At 43.7% G+C, this 15,963-nt stretch overlaps 1 protein-coding gene across 4 annotated transcripts in view; it reads left to right on the forward strand.

Moving 5' to 3' along the window:
* LOC309690692 (E3 ubiquitin-protein ligase TRIM21-like) overlaps positions 1-15,963 on the forward strand; it is a 211,147-nt gene that overhangs the window by 156,132 nt on the left and 39,052 nt on the right. Inside the window, exon 2 of one of the 4 annotated variants that reach the window (XR_014271782.1) lies at positions 4,496-4,579. The exons of the other annotated variants lie outside the window; for them this stretch is intronic. The gene's annotated coding sequence lies outside the window, so the exon portion shown is untranslated. Of the gene's footprint in view, positions 1-4,495; positions 4,580-15,963 lie in introns of those variants that run through there. 4 annotated transcript variants of the gene reach the window in all.

Genomic DNA, 15,963 nt, shown 5'->3' on the forward strand with positions numbered 1-15,963 from the left:
ATTAAATACACCATTAAATAATTAATTAAATGTGGCAATAATTAATTAAAATTGGAATTAATTAATTAATTAAATGGTTATGACACATGTAATTAATTAATTATTGACACATTTAATTAATTATTTATGTATTTCACATTTTAATTAATTATTGACACATTTAATTAATTATTTAATGATATATTTAATTATTTCATTTTGGCAGTCCTGGCGCCTGGCTCTCATCATGAAATAATTTTATCTGTCAGCTTCACCCATCAAACTCAGGGGGCGGGGTTAACGCTGCCCATGCAGCTTCTATAACATTTGATTGGTTGCCGTGCAAAGTAAGTCAAAACAGGTCGATCCTAGATAATCAATTGCTTGTGTAGACTTGGAGCAGCCAGGTATCCCAGAATGCAGATCAAATCACAGGCAGCAATGGTGGCGGTGTAGTTTTAAAATACCCCGTTTTTCTGTCACCAGCTACACTTTTAACAGTGTTTTAGCCGCGAATGTCGCGACGTACGTCTGGTCAGGTTGTCAACATAGAGCATGTTTGCAAAAGTGCTCAGATGTTTTCAGAGATTTCACTAGCTCTGCTAACAGTTAGCATGCAGAGTGCACCCAGGGGGTTACGTTAACCGGTTTGTTTACATATTCCACTCTCCGTGTTCCACATGTTGCATTCGCAGATTCTCATTTTCACCGAACGATCGTCTCTTTCCGCCTGGTCTTGTGTCTCTGTGCTTCTGTAACATAAAGAACGAGCTGACATTTTTCTCACGAAACCAGCGATCAGCTCAACAGACCCTCAGTTTACCTGCATGCATCCTCCTCCTCATCTGTCAGCTGTTTAACACCTGCTGCTAATTCAAGAAACACGCCTACGTTACCTGGTGATAGTCACAGTTTAACTGGGCAGCCGGTGCTCGATATAACGCAATGTCAGCGCATTTTTCTGCACAAGATAAGTAAATATTGTCACGGTTCTGGGTCCGTTGGACCCAGTATTTTGAGTTTATTGTGTTTTGATTTAAGTTTGCATCAGGGATTGTGTTCTTGTTCTCTTGTCGTGTTATGGTGATGATTATGATTTCTATTATTAGAGTTCCATGTTTCTGTTCATCTGGGTTTACGATGTGGGTTTAGTTTCATATGTCATTTCCTGTCTGTCTCTCAGTGTCAGGTCTGCGTCTTGGTGTGGTGTTCTCATTTCCTGTTTTATTGTGAAGGTCTGGGTCTCATGTGAGTGTGTTCAGTTTTACTTTTGTCTCGTCTTGTTGATTATTCCCAGCTGTGTCCACCACCTGTGTGTAATTCCCCTGTGGTTCTCTGTGTATTTAAGTCATGTCTTCCGTCATTGTTGTTGCTGGTCCGTCTGTGTATTCATCCCTGCCTCATCTGTGTATCTACCATGTCTCACCCGTGTGTTCTCCCTGCTGTCCATCATCATTCTCCTCTGCTCATTCTCATTCAGGTTTGTGCTCTGTAGTTTTAGTTGTTTCCCAGTATAGTTTAGTTCTCCGTGTTGCCGTTTGCCTCTCCTTTTGTGTTCAATAAATCACCTTTTACACCTTCATGACTGCCTGCGTGTGGATCCTCCTTTTCCTTTTCTACACGGCTCTTCTCACTCGCCGTGACAAATATAGTGTTTTCCCCGAGCGCAGAGCTGCTGGAGCTTCCTTACAGAGCACTTCATCAGCGGCTGATGTCCAATCACCGGCGCACAGCTTTGAAACCTCACCTTAGTTTTAGCTCTCAGTGGTTAAACGCTGGACTTCATTCACTCAGGTTCTGTCTGTCGGGTCACGTTTACTTCGCTGTTTTATTTACAACTGAGCAAATCGGTTTGGCTGAGGTTAAAGTTACGTTTCATAACTGCATAGTTTCACAGACGTTTAATGGTTTAGTGGCACATGTGGTAGACTGAACTATCATCTAAATATCATCTGTTTTTTTTAATAGTTATTCAACTGTATTTGTCATCCAGGGAAGGACGGACGTTGTTTTGCTGTGCTGTATTTTAATGTGAAGTGTACATATTTATTTTTTATATTGCATGCATTGGTTATATTTTTGTGCAGTGTTTTATTTAGTTTGCATGTTTTAGTTGCCGGCAAATTGTCCTGGAGAGACTCCGCCTTTTCCCCCGTTTTTACTAATTGGACACACCTGAGAGAAAAGAAAGTAATTTACAGAGTGCTCAAGGACACATAAGAGGTTTGGAGCCGGCGTTCAACGAAAATGTAACACAGAGAATGCGAGACAGACAGAGGAAAGACACAGACGATCAGAGGGGAGAGCGAGAGACGATCAGAGAGTAGAGATGATCAGATGGAGCAGACGACCAGCGACTGGGAAGAGAGATTACCAGCGACTGGAAAGGGGAAACGATCAGAGGAAAAAAAGGCAGATGACCAGCGACTAGGGACGCGTAGCGGCAGTCTGGTGGCAATAACGACAAGAGCCAGCTCGTGCACTGCGGGAGAACAGAAGCAGTGAGACCGCGGTGCCGATTGCAGTTTGAGGAAGCGGCGGGCGGAGTTGAGAGCTCTGCCCACCCGGGTAAGTCTTTGACTTATCCTTTTTATAAAGTAAACTGCCAAAGGAATAGTGACTGCCGCTCCCTCCCTTTCTTCAGTGCACCAGGACGTGGAATGCGGGGAGGAAGGCGAGGACTCCGCTGGGTTTCCCTCTTTTATTACTACGCTGGATTTCTTAGTTTTCTGTGACTTTTAGGCCGTGGTGGATTCCACTGGACTTTTAATGTTGTGTGTTATTGATTTTTATTGTGTCTTCCCTTGGCCAAGGTTGTTTTAATTCATTTTATATTTTTAACTATTTAAACATAATAAATTATATTTTTAATTCTACAGTTTTGTTTCGTGTGCTTTTCCCTCGGCGGCTCCATTGCTCTGCCCGTTTTGAGGAAGGTTTCCTTCCTTTAAAAAACACAAATCACCTGTGGAAAGAAGATAAGAGAAAGATAAAACTCAGCCTTTCCGCACCGGTGTCACATATTCTAAGCACCAGCTGTCTGTTAGAATGTGATTTTTTTTCTCTCTCTGTTGGCAGAGGTATAAAAATGCGCAGGAAAATCTGACGTGCATGGCAAACTTCACCGACGATATTTAGGGAGGAATAAACACACGTCAAACATAAATGAACCATTTGCCTGTCTCCATAATTGAGAGCATTTTCTCTTATGTCAACACTCTCTCTTTTTTTTTTTTTTTTTGTTTTTTTTTTTGTTTTGCTTTTTCGGTCATGTTATGTTTACCTGTCAAAGGCTTACAAACTATGAAACACATCGTGCAGACTTCTGGATGTTAGAAGAAAACTAATACTGCTCATGAAGGAGACTAAAGGCAGGAAGGTGTCCTTTAAAACTAAACATGTTAATAGGACCTCCCTATTTATATCATAGTTTATGATACAGCACATGTATTTCAGTAATAGCCTGCTGATTTCAGTGTAGTGGTGAACAGTCGCACAGCTCACGTGGGCGTTATCTGTGATACTCCTTAACTATAATTTATCCAAGTTAACTTCAGTTAACCATTCAGACGGTTCTTTTGCAATGAAAACATAAACACCCATGCTGCCGGTAGGTTTCCTCAGTGCCAGCTGTTAACATTATAGCTGCTTATGCAGTAACCATGGTAACCACAGACTCTGAGCGGCTGGATCGACAGAGGTCAGACAACAATTTTACACGTATGATCTTAAAACAGGACACAGCCACTATACGTGCTGGTCTCATATCAAATGTGAAGGCAGACTGAGTCTATGTTTGACATTTGTTTATATCTAATCTTCCTTTTGAAACATTTAAACAGCAGCGAGTCTGCAGCTGAGGGAATACAAACTCAAACTGTCCGAACAGGTTTGCTCGTTTCTTGGATTCATTTGGTGATTTATTAAATGTATAACTATTATTCTAATCTGCTGCTGAGTCTCTTACACTTTTCTTTATGCTGTATATTTTCACGTCTTTGGAATAGTTGGCAGTTAGTCAGCTGAGAAACTTTGTGTTAACTCATGGAGCTGAGGATATCGTGGATATGCTGACCTCGCTGTGTGGTGTACAGGGCCGTTTACCCTCATGATTAATATTCACTGTTGTGATATTTTGATACCATGGTAGCATTTACAGGATATTGTTTTGTAAGATATTATACAGGAGAACTGTTACTCAATAAGGCCCATTTACTAGTTGTTTTTCTCTTTCTCTCTGACCCAAGAATTGATGTGTAAGAATCACAGGCTGGTACCCCAAGGTCGAAAATACCACAGAGACGAGACCACTTCCTTACTCCCATCCTCCCTTCCTTATCTTTTAGAAAAGCGCTTGTTAAAAGCCAGGTGGTTTGTTTCAGAATTCACTAATGAAAGAACTCTGTATTCTATGTCTAGGAGTGTATTTTGCTGGGATGATCATAAATTGTAGCTGAACTGATAAACTACACTGTTACGACTGTGACCGTAATTGTGTGTGGATTTGAGTGTCCAGGTGCTCCTCCGGGATTGGTGCATCCAGGGTGGATGGCTCACACCGATTGGCTGAGGACTGGGAGGCAGCGGATAAGAAGAGACCGCCAGGGACTGCCCAGTCATTCATCCTCGGCCCAACCCACCAGCAGACCGTTCACTGTGTGAAAATACTATGTTAATGTAAGAGCATGTAGGGGTGGACCGCCTTTTTGGTTGATCAGTTTTCTCCTGTTTTTGTTAGGCAGGGAGGAAAGTGATTGTCGTTTGGTTTAGTTCTTTTGAGTAGGTAAGTTGCGTTTATTCCTGAGATAGGCTACTTTTGTTTGTTGTTTTGGCCTTGGGTTCACCCCGAAGTTATGATATGCTCCCTTCTTTTGTTTAACTGCACCTATTGTAAATAAATCACTGTCACCAAATAGTAAGTGTGTGACGTGCTGCTTGGGGTTGGACGGGGATGGATCACCCTTTATGTTGTGGTCTGGCCGCGCCTAGACGGGCCATAACATAATTGGGGGCTCGTTCCGTCTCTTTTCTCGCTTGTTGGTTTGTGGGGTTGGCGTGTTTTGTTCTGGTTAGCGGTTTTATTTTTTGTGTGGGGGGTGTGTGTGAGAATGGAGTTTTCACTTGACGGTTTTGTGAAGGCACCTTCATGGGAAAAAATTGACAAATGTAAGAAAGCGGACCTGCTCATTGTGGCTAACTCTTACGATGTGGAAGTGTCTTACAGTGCTCGCAAGGCAGAGTTGAAGGAAGCCCTGGCTGAAAAGCTAGTGGAAAAAGGTGTGCTTCTACCACGGGGAGATGATGCGGAAAGCAAGCCAGTGACAGGCGCAGATGGCACTGCATCTGAAGCGGCTGCTAACGCAGTTGATGCGTCTGCTGCTGGCACGGAGGCTGATCGGATTTCTGAATCCAGTGAAGGTACGACCACTGAGGATCTGCGCCTCACGCTCCGCATAAAAGAGGTGGAGACCCGCAACAGGCAGCTGGAAGTGCAGGCTATGCATCTCCGTATCAGGGCTCTTGAGCTTGAAAAGGGCTCAGCGGGTGTTTCCCCAACGTTATCAAGCACAAGTGCTTCTTCTGCTGGTTTTGACATAAGTAAACACATCAAGTTGGTTCCCCCGTTTCGCGAGTCTGAGGTAGACTCCTATTTTAGTGCATTTGAGCGCATAGCCGCTGCTTTGAAGTGGCCGAAAGAGTTTTGGTCCCTCTTACTCCAATGTAAGCTTGTGGGGAAAGCCCAAGAAGTGTGTTCAAGCCTGTCTATTGAGCAGAGTTTAGACTATGAAACTCTTAAGAAAACTGTGCTGCAGGCGTATGAACTTGTCCCTGAAGCATATCGACAGAAATTTAGGATTCTTAATAAAACTGCTAACCAGACTTTTGTTGAGTTTGCGCGAGAAAAGAATGTGTTGTTTGAGAAATGGTGTTGTTCATGTAAAGTTAAAACCGTGGAAGAGTTGAAAACTCTTATTTTGCTGGAGGAGTTTAAAAGATGTTTGCCGGAACGCATCGTGACTTATTTAAACGAACAAAAGGTGTCGTCTCTCACTAACGCGGCTCTCCTGGCTGACGAGTTTGTTTTAACACACAAAAGTGTGTTCTGTGCACAGAATTAGTTTCAGGAAAATTTATCTGAACGAAAAAGATCACCAAGAGCAGTGCGTAAAAACGTATCACAGTTTAGTGCTAAATCAAACAGTCGAGAATGTTTTTATTGTCACGATTCAGGGCATTTGATTGCTGCGTGTCCAGTATTAAAAAGAAAAGCGACGCAAAGCCAAGAGGAAGCGCCAGCACTTTAGAGGTTTGGAGTTGGCACAGGGCCAGTCCTACCTTGACCTTGCTAGGGAGAAGGCAAAGCTCTTTGATAGGTGGTGTTCTGCAAGCCAGGTTAACGATGTGGGGTCCATACGTGAGCTTATGCTGGTGGAGGATTTTAGAAACTCTGTTCCTGAGTCTATTTCTTGTTATTTAAGTGAGCAAAGGGTTTCCACTTTACAGCAGGCTGCCATACTGGCAGATGAGTTTTCCCTAACTCACAAAACAAATACTGTAGAATGTGGCATCCCTTCTCACTGTAATACATCTTGGAGAGCTAGGAGGGAGCCAGCTAACAAGGCTGAAAAAGTTGTGGTTTCGGGACCCAAAACAAAGCTTTGTTTCTTCTGCCACAAACCTGGACACCTCATTGCTCACTGTTTGAAATTGGAACTCAAACGGAAAGCCGACTCAAAGCAAAAAGGGCCTGCTTTGAGAAAAGTTAGTCGTGGTTCTCAAACCGACAAGGTTGCCAGGCCTAGTAAAAGGCTACACTTGGAGCATAATTGCTCAATAGTGTCATGTAGTCAGTGTGAGAGGTCAACTAACCCTAAGCTGCTGCTGGTTGACAATGTCCCAGTTCCTCAAAATGACCTGCAGGTGGACAGAGCATGTATAACACCACCACTCAGACCTGCACCCCTGACTAACAAACATGCCTGTACCCGTGACCTGAGCAATCGTCTGAAAACTGTTGCAGTAAGGTCTTCTGACTACCTGCTGTGTTCTCCACATGTGATGGCTCAAAAAAGCCCTGGTTATCACATGAGACATTGTTTTGAGGGTCTGCGGCCACCCTCGGTAAGTATTTTGAACCCATTGAGATGGGGTTGGCAGCTTCCGCAGGCAATGCCTAACCGTTGCTATGGGGTTTGGTAGGTGGAAAGCCTGCAATTTGTTGATGCGACGGTTACGGACTTGATTAGTTGTTTTGGTTATCATAATCATTTGACAAACCATGGGTTTGTATTTATGGGAGGGGGTGTTACGGCCCTAGCAGGGCCTCCTCCTGAAGGTGCCTGTGTGGGCGTGTCCCACCACCTCTTCTGCCTGAGGTGCCACCTTTCCCTGTTACACAGCTGACTCACATCAGTAATTAAAAGTATTTAAGCCAGGGAAAGGTGAGCTTTGGGCCAGAGTGCCAGTAGTGTGGTTACAGCTTGTGAGCTGAGTGGTTGTTGTGTTTGCAGCTAGTGAGCTGTGTTTTTGGTGGTTTTCAGCTAGTGAGCTGCTCTTTCTTTTTGGCTTACGTTTTACTTTATTGACCAACGCCTGAGTTTTGTTTGTTTTCTTAAATGGTGATAGCGGCTTGTCTGTCTGTTTTAGTTAGTATAAATTGAAACTTTAATAAAACTCTTTAATTTAACCCTTTTGCCTCCTGGACTCCTTTTTCTGACCTGGTCACTTTTGTTACTTCCCCCTCCCCGCCTAGACCCCTCAGGGGAATGTAACAAGTGTAACTTCTTTGCTCAGAAGGCAGGAAGACGTTTCCTTATTTGGTCTGTACCGGTTTGAACTGAGAACCTGCTGACACACGAACCTTTTTTTTCCTCTATATAAGCTGTAACTACTGAATAAACCTTTGAGTTGATTGTGGGAGAGCAACCTGAAACAGTCTCTGTATCACTTTGTTCTCCTAACTGCTCCCGGCGCTGTAACTAACCCGCTGAACGGCATACTTGAGCGTTACTTTGAATAATTAGGAATCTTATAAGGAAAGGACAAAACTCTGCTTATCGGTGATCACGCCTTGGAGGAAACCCGATCCACGGAGGAAACCCGGGACGGAGATTTTCCCTTCAATTTGGTGTCAGAAGTGGGATCCTGACGAAGGTAGGCACTCGTCTTTTATTTTATAAGACTGTGTTATGCCTTTCTCAGTGATCCATAAAAAAAAAAAAGGGATATGCCGACGAAGTTTTCTTTAGTGGCCCAAACGGGATACACTGATGACACTTCCTTGGTCCCCAATAAAAAATAAAAAAAAATAAATAAATAAAAAATAAAAATAAAAATTTAATTAAAAAAATTAAAAGCAGAAACGGGATATGCTGACGAAGTTTCACTTAGTGATCCAGAGAGATACACTAACGACTTCCTTAGTCCCCGAATAAAGTAAATTAAAAGCAGAAAGACACAGGAAGTTGCCTGTTGTATTGCGAGAAGTTGCTCGTTAAGTGAGAAGCTGCTCACCCAAACAAAAATTGCTAGCAATAAATTTAAAGTAACCTCAGCTGTGCCACAGCAAAATACTAACATAAATCCTTCAAGCGTGTAAACCCCTCTGGAAATCACTGAACATGGGTCAGAATAATTCAAAGACCACAGACAGGTCCGATAAAAAATCAAACTGTAAAACCAAAAAATAATAAAATAAAATATAAAGTTATAAATAACGGCTCAGTACCACTCCCACTTCCGGTGACGTGTCCGCGAATCGGTGAAGACTTCCATGATTACGTATCCAGAACATGCGGAAGTACTTACGCGACTGACTTTGTTTACAACTTACGGACTGTAAGTTCAATGCATTCTAATTTATTTCCGGAGCCCTATCCCGAACGATTATCGCCAGAAAACAGGTCAGTAAAACTGAAGGCCAGTGCAGATACTACCACGAAAGCTAAAAGTGTTAAGATGATGTTGAATTTTGATGTTGAAGGCTCAGAGGAAAGTGAAAAAATGATGTATGCAGGATCTGCTCCAGTACAGCAAGGAAGTTTCAGAGGACGGAAAGATAAGAGTAGGGATGTGTGTTTTTGCTGTGGAAAGGTAGGACATTGGTCTCGTGAGTGTCGATTTGCCAATAAAGCACGCGCGCCTCGACCACAGAATGCAGTACAAGTTCCTGCCACTAGGCGTCAGCGGAGCTCTTCCAGTCAAGGTAACTGGCAACCACAAGGAGCACACAATAATGGCTCCACATCTAAGCAGCCTTACAATCCACAAGGTAGACAAGCTAGAGGTGCAAATTTAGCTCAGTTTTCCAGCAGCCGCAGACACCCAGAGCAAAAATGAATTTGTGTATTTCATTTAACACAAAGTGTGAAATGTTTGCTGATACTGATAACAGCTTATGTTTTCTCTGCCCTATGCACATCATGGAGAAGGAACAGCCTCTGTGTCAGCTGGACGCCTCAGCAGAGAATGAACTCAACATCCTTTTTCTGGTATTCCACGTCACACACTGTGCCAAAAAAATGTGTACAAATACAACAAGCCACACTTTTGTTTCTCTCACACTGTTCAACAACATGATAACTGCTCACACAAGTGAAGGTCAAACAGTGATTTTGTCACATAACTCAGACATAGGTTATGACATAACTAAACCATGTCGACACATAGATCTAACCTACCTTATATTGACTTTACACCTCATCACGCACAGCTCATGAAATGCAACAAGCCAGTATATGTCAAGCAATATCCCATTTCTGCCGAAAAAACCTCAGCTCTAGATGTCATCATAGGAGATTTATTGACTACAGGAGTAACAAAGCCCACACTCCTGTCAATCCTGTGCCAAAGCCTAACAAACCTGGCGTATGGCGTTTTACACAAGACTTAAGGCAAATTAATGCAGTCATTATGCCTCTGTCACCTTTCGTCCCAGACGTTCGCAGCATATTGACATCCATTTCCATCCACATTTTACTGTGGTGGACCTGTTTTTCTCAGTGCCTGTGCATGAAGACACACAGCCGTTATTTGCATTTACACATAGAAATAAGCAGTACACTTGGACCCGTTTGCCCCAAGGCATGGTAGACAGCTCTGCTGCTTTCTCAATGGTGGTCCGTGCTACCCTGGACAGCTTTACTCCTCCTGAGGGCTGTACCCTGATCCACATGTGGATGACCTCCTCCTCTGTGCTCTGAGTGAGGAACTATGTCAAACTGCTACACACATGCTTCTCCAGCACCTCCAACAGACTGGCCACAAAGCATTGGCAAAGAAAATGCAGTACTGTCAGACTTCTGTTCAATATTTGGGATTCACATTGTCTCACGGAAAACGTTCCATGACTGCAGACAGGGTCAAAGCTGTGACCTCCGTCCCTCGGCCCACTACACAGAAGGAAATGCTGTCCTTCCTAGGCATGGTGAACTATTGCAGACAGTGGATACCAGACTGTTCTTTTCATGACCACATTCTGCGTGACTGTTGTCAACCTGCACAGGTGTACTGGCCCAAGAGCATGGCAGTGGCTACCGTCCAGTAGCCTTCTATTCAAGGTGCTGTCCGTGGTTGTTCAGGAATGCCGGCCTGCCTGAGGGCAGTAGCAGCTTGCTCTATCATGATAAGGGACTGCGAGAAGCTCACACTCTCACATGACACTATTCTACACACCAATCACCAGGTCATGACCATTCTAGCAAACATAACTACACAACATATGCAAATCTCACTATAAAAGCGAGCAGCACACCCAATTCGCCAGCACATTTATTGATCCTATGCTGTGTTCATCTGACCGACAGGATGGCTCAGACGAGCTTGACGATCATGACTGCATGACACGTATACAGGAATCCACAGCACCACGTCCAGATCTAGAGCAAACACTTATTTCAGAGTCAGCCACGGTTTATGTGGACGGGTCCTGTTCAAGGCCAAATGACAACTCATTTCTTTGTGGCTATTCAGTGGTGACATTGCCTGACATCATACTAGAGGCTCACTCATTACCATTTCACTCAGCACAAAAAGCAGAGCTCATGGCTTTAATATGCGCCTGTGAGCTACATTTGGATAAGCGTGTGACAATTTACACAGACAGCCGCTATGCGTTTGGCGTTGTACATGACTTTGGCACATTGTGGAGACAAAGAGGATCTAGATCTGATGGAAAACCGATTGCTAATTCTGATCTTGTGCAAAGACTTTTGCAGGCTATACAGCTGCCATCGGCCGTTGCAGTTGTGAAAACGAAAGGACACAGTACAGCTGACACAGACGAAGCAACAGGTAATGCCCTAGCAGACGTGACAGCCAAGGCTGCAGCTGCGTCGCAGCTCCCACCTCCACGGGAAGTATTATCTGTGCCCGTACAGCTGCCACTTGTTAAACTCCCAGACTATTTAGACACAAATGTTGATTTAAAATTCATACAAGAGCAAGCCTCTGCATAGAATAATGACTGTACCTTAGATGACAGAGATGGCCTATATAAAAATTTTGAGGGTTTGATTGCCCTCCCATCTTCCCTACTGCCAGTCCTTGTCCAACATTTTCACGGTGTGAGTCATGTCGGACAAAGAGGGGTAATAGGGGCAATAAAATCAAGATTTGTAATTGAAAAAACATTGCATGCAGTAAAAAGCATATTAGCAACTTGTTTAACATGTGCACGAACTAATGTAGGAAAACTAAAAGCAAAACATCAGCATTTACCACAACCAGATTTTCCATTTCATACATTACAAATTGATTTTACACACATGCCAGTACAAGGAAGCATCAAGTACTTATTAAATTGATCCACTATTACCAGGATCAATTTAGTAAATGAGTAGAAGCTTATCCAACCTCAAAAGAAACTGCAGAAGTAGTCTGTCAAAAGTTGAGCAATGAAATAATACCCAGATTCGGAATACCTCACCAAATTAACAGTGATAGAGGACCTTCATTCACATCAGAAGTAATTCAAAAGTGTGCTAAAACTTTAATGACCTGGGTCAAATTACTTCCTCAAGTCCTCTGTGAGATTAGAATGACTCCATCTGCAGTAACCAAATTATCTCCATTTGAAATAAGACTATTTCCAACACCATGGTCAGCTTCCAGAGGGGCACCGCTATTAGAAGGTGATGTAGATACTGCATTGTCCGACTATGTTCACAATCTGGTAGAAACACTGAATAATAACTATCAGAAAGTTTGTCTCTCTCAGCCTCTCCCCTCCACAGTTCCACCAGTGGAGACCAGGAGATGCGGTGTTGGTGAAGCCGCTAAAACCAAGGACACTCGGGGAGGCCGCGCGTTTTCCAGCCCCCAGACTGTACTGGCAGTGACGAAGAACCAGCATCCTCACAGACGGACAACCTCAGTGGATATACGCCAGCAGGGTTAAGACCAGCCCAACCAGACCATCTCAGGCGTCGGATCAAGCAGACGACATCTCAGGCGAGCCAGCGCCAGGATCCAATGTACATACACACACGCAATTACTGATTAACACACAACACCTGAAAGAGCCAAGGCTCAGAGCTCTTTGATCCTTCACGTGAACAAGAACAAGGTACTCAACATTCAGCAGGAACAGAAAGCCGAGAGTACCACATGATGTCTAATCTGATAAAGCTAGACTCATTCCATCCTGATCATGGAGAAAATGAAATGCCCATTGTCATCATACGACGCTTATTCTATGTCTCTCGAACCTGGGACCAGGCCAGGAGACGACTGAAGAACTGTGTTTTTTCTTATATATTTAGGTTATTTATCATATCTATCGCATTAACTTTAGGATTTTTCTTTGCTATTTTGTATTGTAAACTGCAACCATGTTCACATTTCTGCAGGTCATATTTTGCTGACAATACCTCATGCTCCATTTTGCAAGACACCAACCTAGTACGCTCCTTACGTTCCCTAAAATCAGTAAATGACAACATAGACGCCACTAACAAACCATTTTATGCGCCCTCTAGAGCAGGAGTCAACTCCTGGTATGAAAATGCCAGAATAGCCGCTCGTGACTTAGGAAACAGTAACTGTTATGTCTGTTCAAAAGGTAACCCAGAACAGGTTATACTAGGATACCCCATATCTGGTTTCCCCCTCACTGAGGGACTAGAGAAAATCGGCGGAGATAATGCTCTCCTTAAAGACACTTTACAGTTGACTCTGAGCCCTCTCGACTGCCTACTTAGACACACACACACACACACCAACTAACCCTGAGACTCCATTAGGCGAATTATTGAAGTTATCTAATGACACCGCAGGGACCTGCGCCCCAATGAAACGCCCCAAGAATAGGTTAAAACCCTCACTGCCCTTAGGACAGATCCCTTTCCATTTTAATACTAGTATGATATGTCTGCGCAGACTAAAGTTAACTGGCCCAGACACCCACATAGATTATACAAAGGATAACTACACATTTTTCTCTGACTCCCCAGGTGCACGCTGTAATGAGACATGGCTAGCTGTCTCTGTGGCTGAAGTTGTATCATATCTGGAGGAACACACACACAGTTCAAGTTCGAGCGGAGAACCGATTATTGTTCCCCCAGAGGGTGTATTAAATGATACTGACTGGGGGGAGTTAGTTAAATCACACACGGTCACGCGCCTAACTAGAGCAATCCCTAACGGTTATTGGTTGTGCAATAATACCCTTAGATTAGCTTTACCTGTTTACCACCTTGCTGGCGTCTGAGTGGGACTGGAGCTCTCTGCCCTTTACCAATCCAGCCACGGGCCAATCCATCTGGCCCATCAAGACTCACTCTCATGTCATCAGTCCATAAAACCTTAGAAAAACCAGTCTTGAGATATTTCTTGGCCCAGTCTTGACGTTTCAGCTTGTGTGTCTTGTTCAGTGGTGGTCGTCTTTCAGCCTTTCTTACCTTGGCCATATCTCTGAGTATTGCACACCTTGTGCTTTTGGGCACTCCAGTGATGTTGCAGCTCTGAAATATGGCCAAGCTGGTGGCAAGTGGCATCTTGGCAGCTGCACGCTTGACTTTTCTCAGTTCATGGGCAGTTATTTTGCGCCTTGGTTTTTCCACACGCTTCTTGCGACCCTGTTGACTATTTTGAATGAAACGCTTGATTGTTCGATGATCACGCTTCAGAAGCTTTGCAATTTTGAGACTGCTGCATCCCTCTGCAAGATATCTCACTATTTTTGACTTTTCTGAGCCTGTCAAGTCCTTCTTTTGACCCATTTTGCCAAAGGAAAGGAAGTTGCCTAATAATTATGCACACCTGATATAGGGTGTTGATGTCATTAGACCACACCCCTTCTCATTACAGAGATGCACATCACCTAATATGCTTAATTGGTAGTAGGCTTTGGCGCCTATACAGCTTGGAGTAAGACAACATGCATGAAGAGGATGATGTGGACAAAATACTCATTTGCCTAATAATTCTGCACTCCCTGTAATTATGTGCAGTCCAGATATCTGCTGTAGTAGAGACGTATTGTAACTCCTCAAACATATTTTTGAGTTTGACATTCATTTTAGGTTTCTCTGCATCTGTATTTGGCAAAGTCTTTCTTTTTTTTTTTTTAATTTATTATATTTTATTTTCAGATGTTACAGATGGGACAGACATGAGTGAATGATAGGAAAGGGAGAAAGAAAGAGGAAGGAAAGGAAAAACAGAAGGGGAGAGGGACAGTGAGAAAGGGGGGGAGAAAAAAAATAAAAATCTCCTGGATCACCTGTTGAGAGAAGAATAGAAAACAAGCAAAAAAAACAAAAAAAACAAAGCAACATACTAAACACAACACCATCGCATTAATCTAGCTAAGTGTAAACAGCAGTAAATACTAAATATTCAATGTTGTTGTGCAGCACGCAGGACAGATGTGCTTCGAAGTAGTAGCCAAGAGAGGTGTAATTTAAGTCTACGAGCAGTGAACACCTGTGTGCATACCTGTGTGGATCAGCGTGCTTGTATTCCAAAGGTTTCTCCATGTAATGATCTGCTAGGGAGTGTGGGGAGCCACAGCCCCGTCCTCCAGGGCATGAAGCAGGTATGGAGGAGATCAAAACTCCAGACATCCAGAGGCCCCCAGAACACAAGAGACCATGGAAGACCCACAGAGGGGCAGCCGCGCCACTGTCCCAGTAAGAGCTGAGGCAAAGTCTTTCTGCATGGCAGGCCGACCCCTCCTCTTGCCATTATCTTGTCAATAAGAGACTTGAAGGAATCAGACTCGACTGCTGATAAAGGCAGCATGTTCTTAACGACATACCTGCTATAAGTCTGTTTAACTCAGTTTGTGTCACAGATATTTGTGGAGAGGAGAAATCAAGCTTAGACCACTTGAATTGCGTCGCCTTATCTCTTCACTGAGCTCATGCTAGCCTGGGTTTGGACTGTGCCTGTTAGCATTTTCTTCTTAGTAACGGTAATGGAGTCAGGTTGAGTGACCAGAGTCCAGGAAAGTGTGAAAACTGCAAGGCTGAGCTGATGATTCATGGGTTACTACAACACAGGAGATGACACAGTCAGCACAACAAGAATACAAGACTTCATTGCACATTACTTAGCGACTAATAAAGGTTAGCATTGGATCTGGCGAAGACTCAGTGCTGGTCTTATCTACAACCATGGAAATTAGTAGCAGGTGTGGGAAATGAGCAAGCTGACAAGGCTCCACCCAAAGGCAGAGACCAGAGAAACACACAACCACTCTTGCGGACAATGACAAATGGGATTATTAACATTCCATACTGCCAGGGAGCTGTAAATGTCCCAGTTTATCCCATGTAGGGCTTGGTCACCTGTGACGGCTCCTCCTCCTGTTCCTTATCACCTTCTGTTCTCAGCTGTCTGGAACATTCTTGGAGTCGATCATGTTGGGGGGAGATCTTCCTGATGGATTCATTGATGCTCAATGTTTCATCCTGCATCACTGACCCTCGCCCTCCATCTTTCCCCTGCTAGTAGAGCCTCAGGGAGCTGGACTTCCCC

The sequence above is a fragment of the Aulonocara stuartgranti genome, assembly GCF_965226115.1.
Source record: "Aulonocara stuartgranti genome assembly, chromosome: 16".
NCBI classification, from domain to species: domain Eukaryota; kingdom Metazoa; phylum Chordata; class Actinopteri; order Cichliformes; family Cichlidae; genus Aulonocara; species Aulonocara stuartgranti.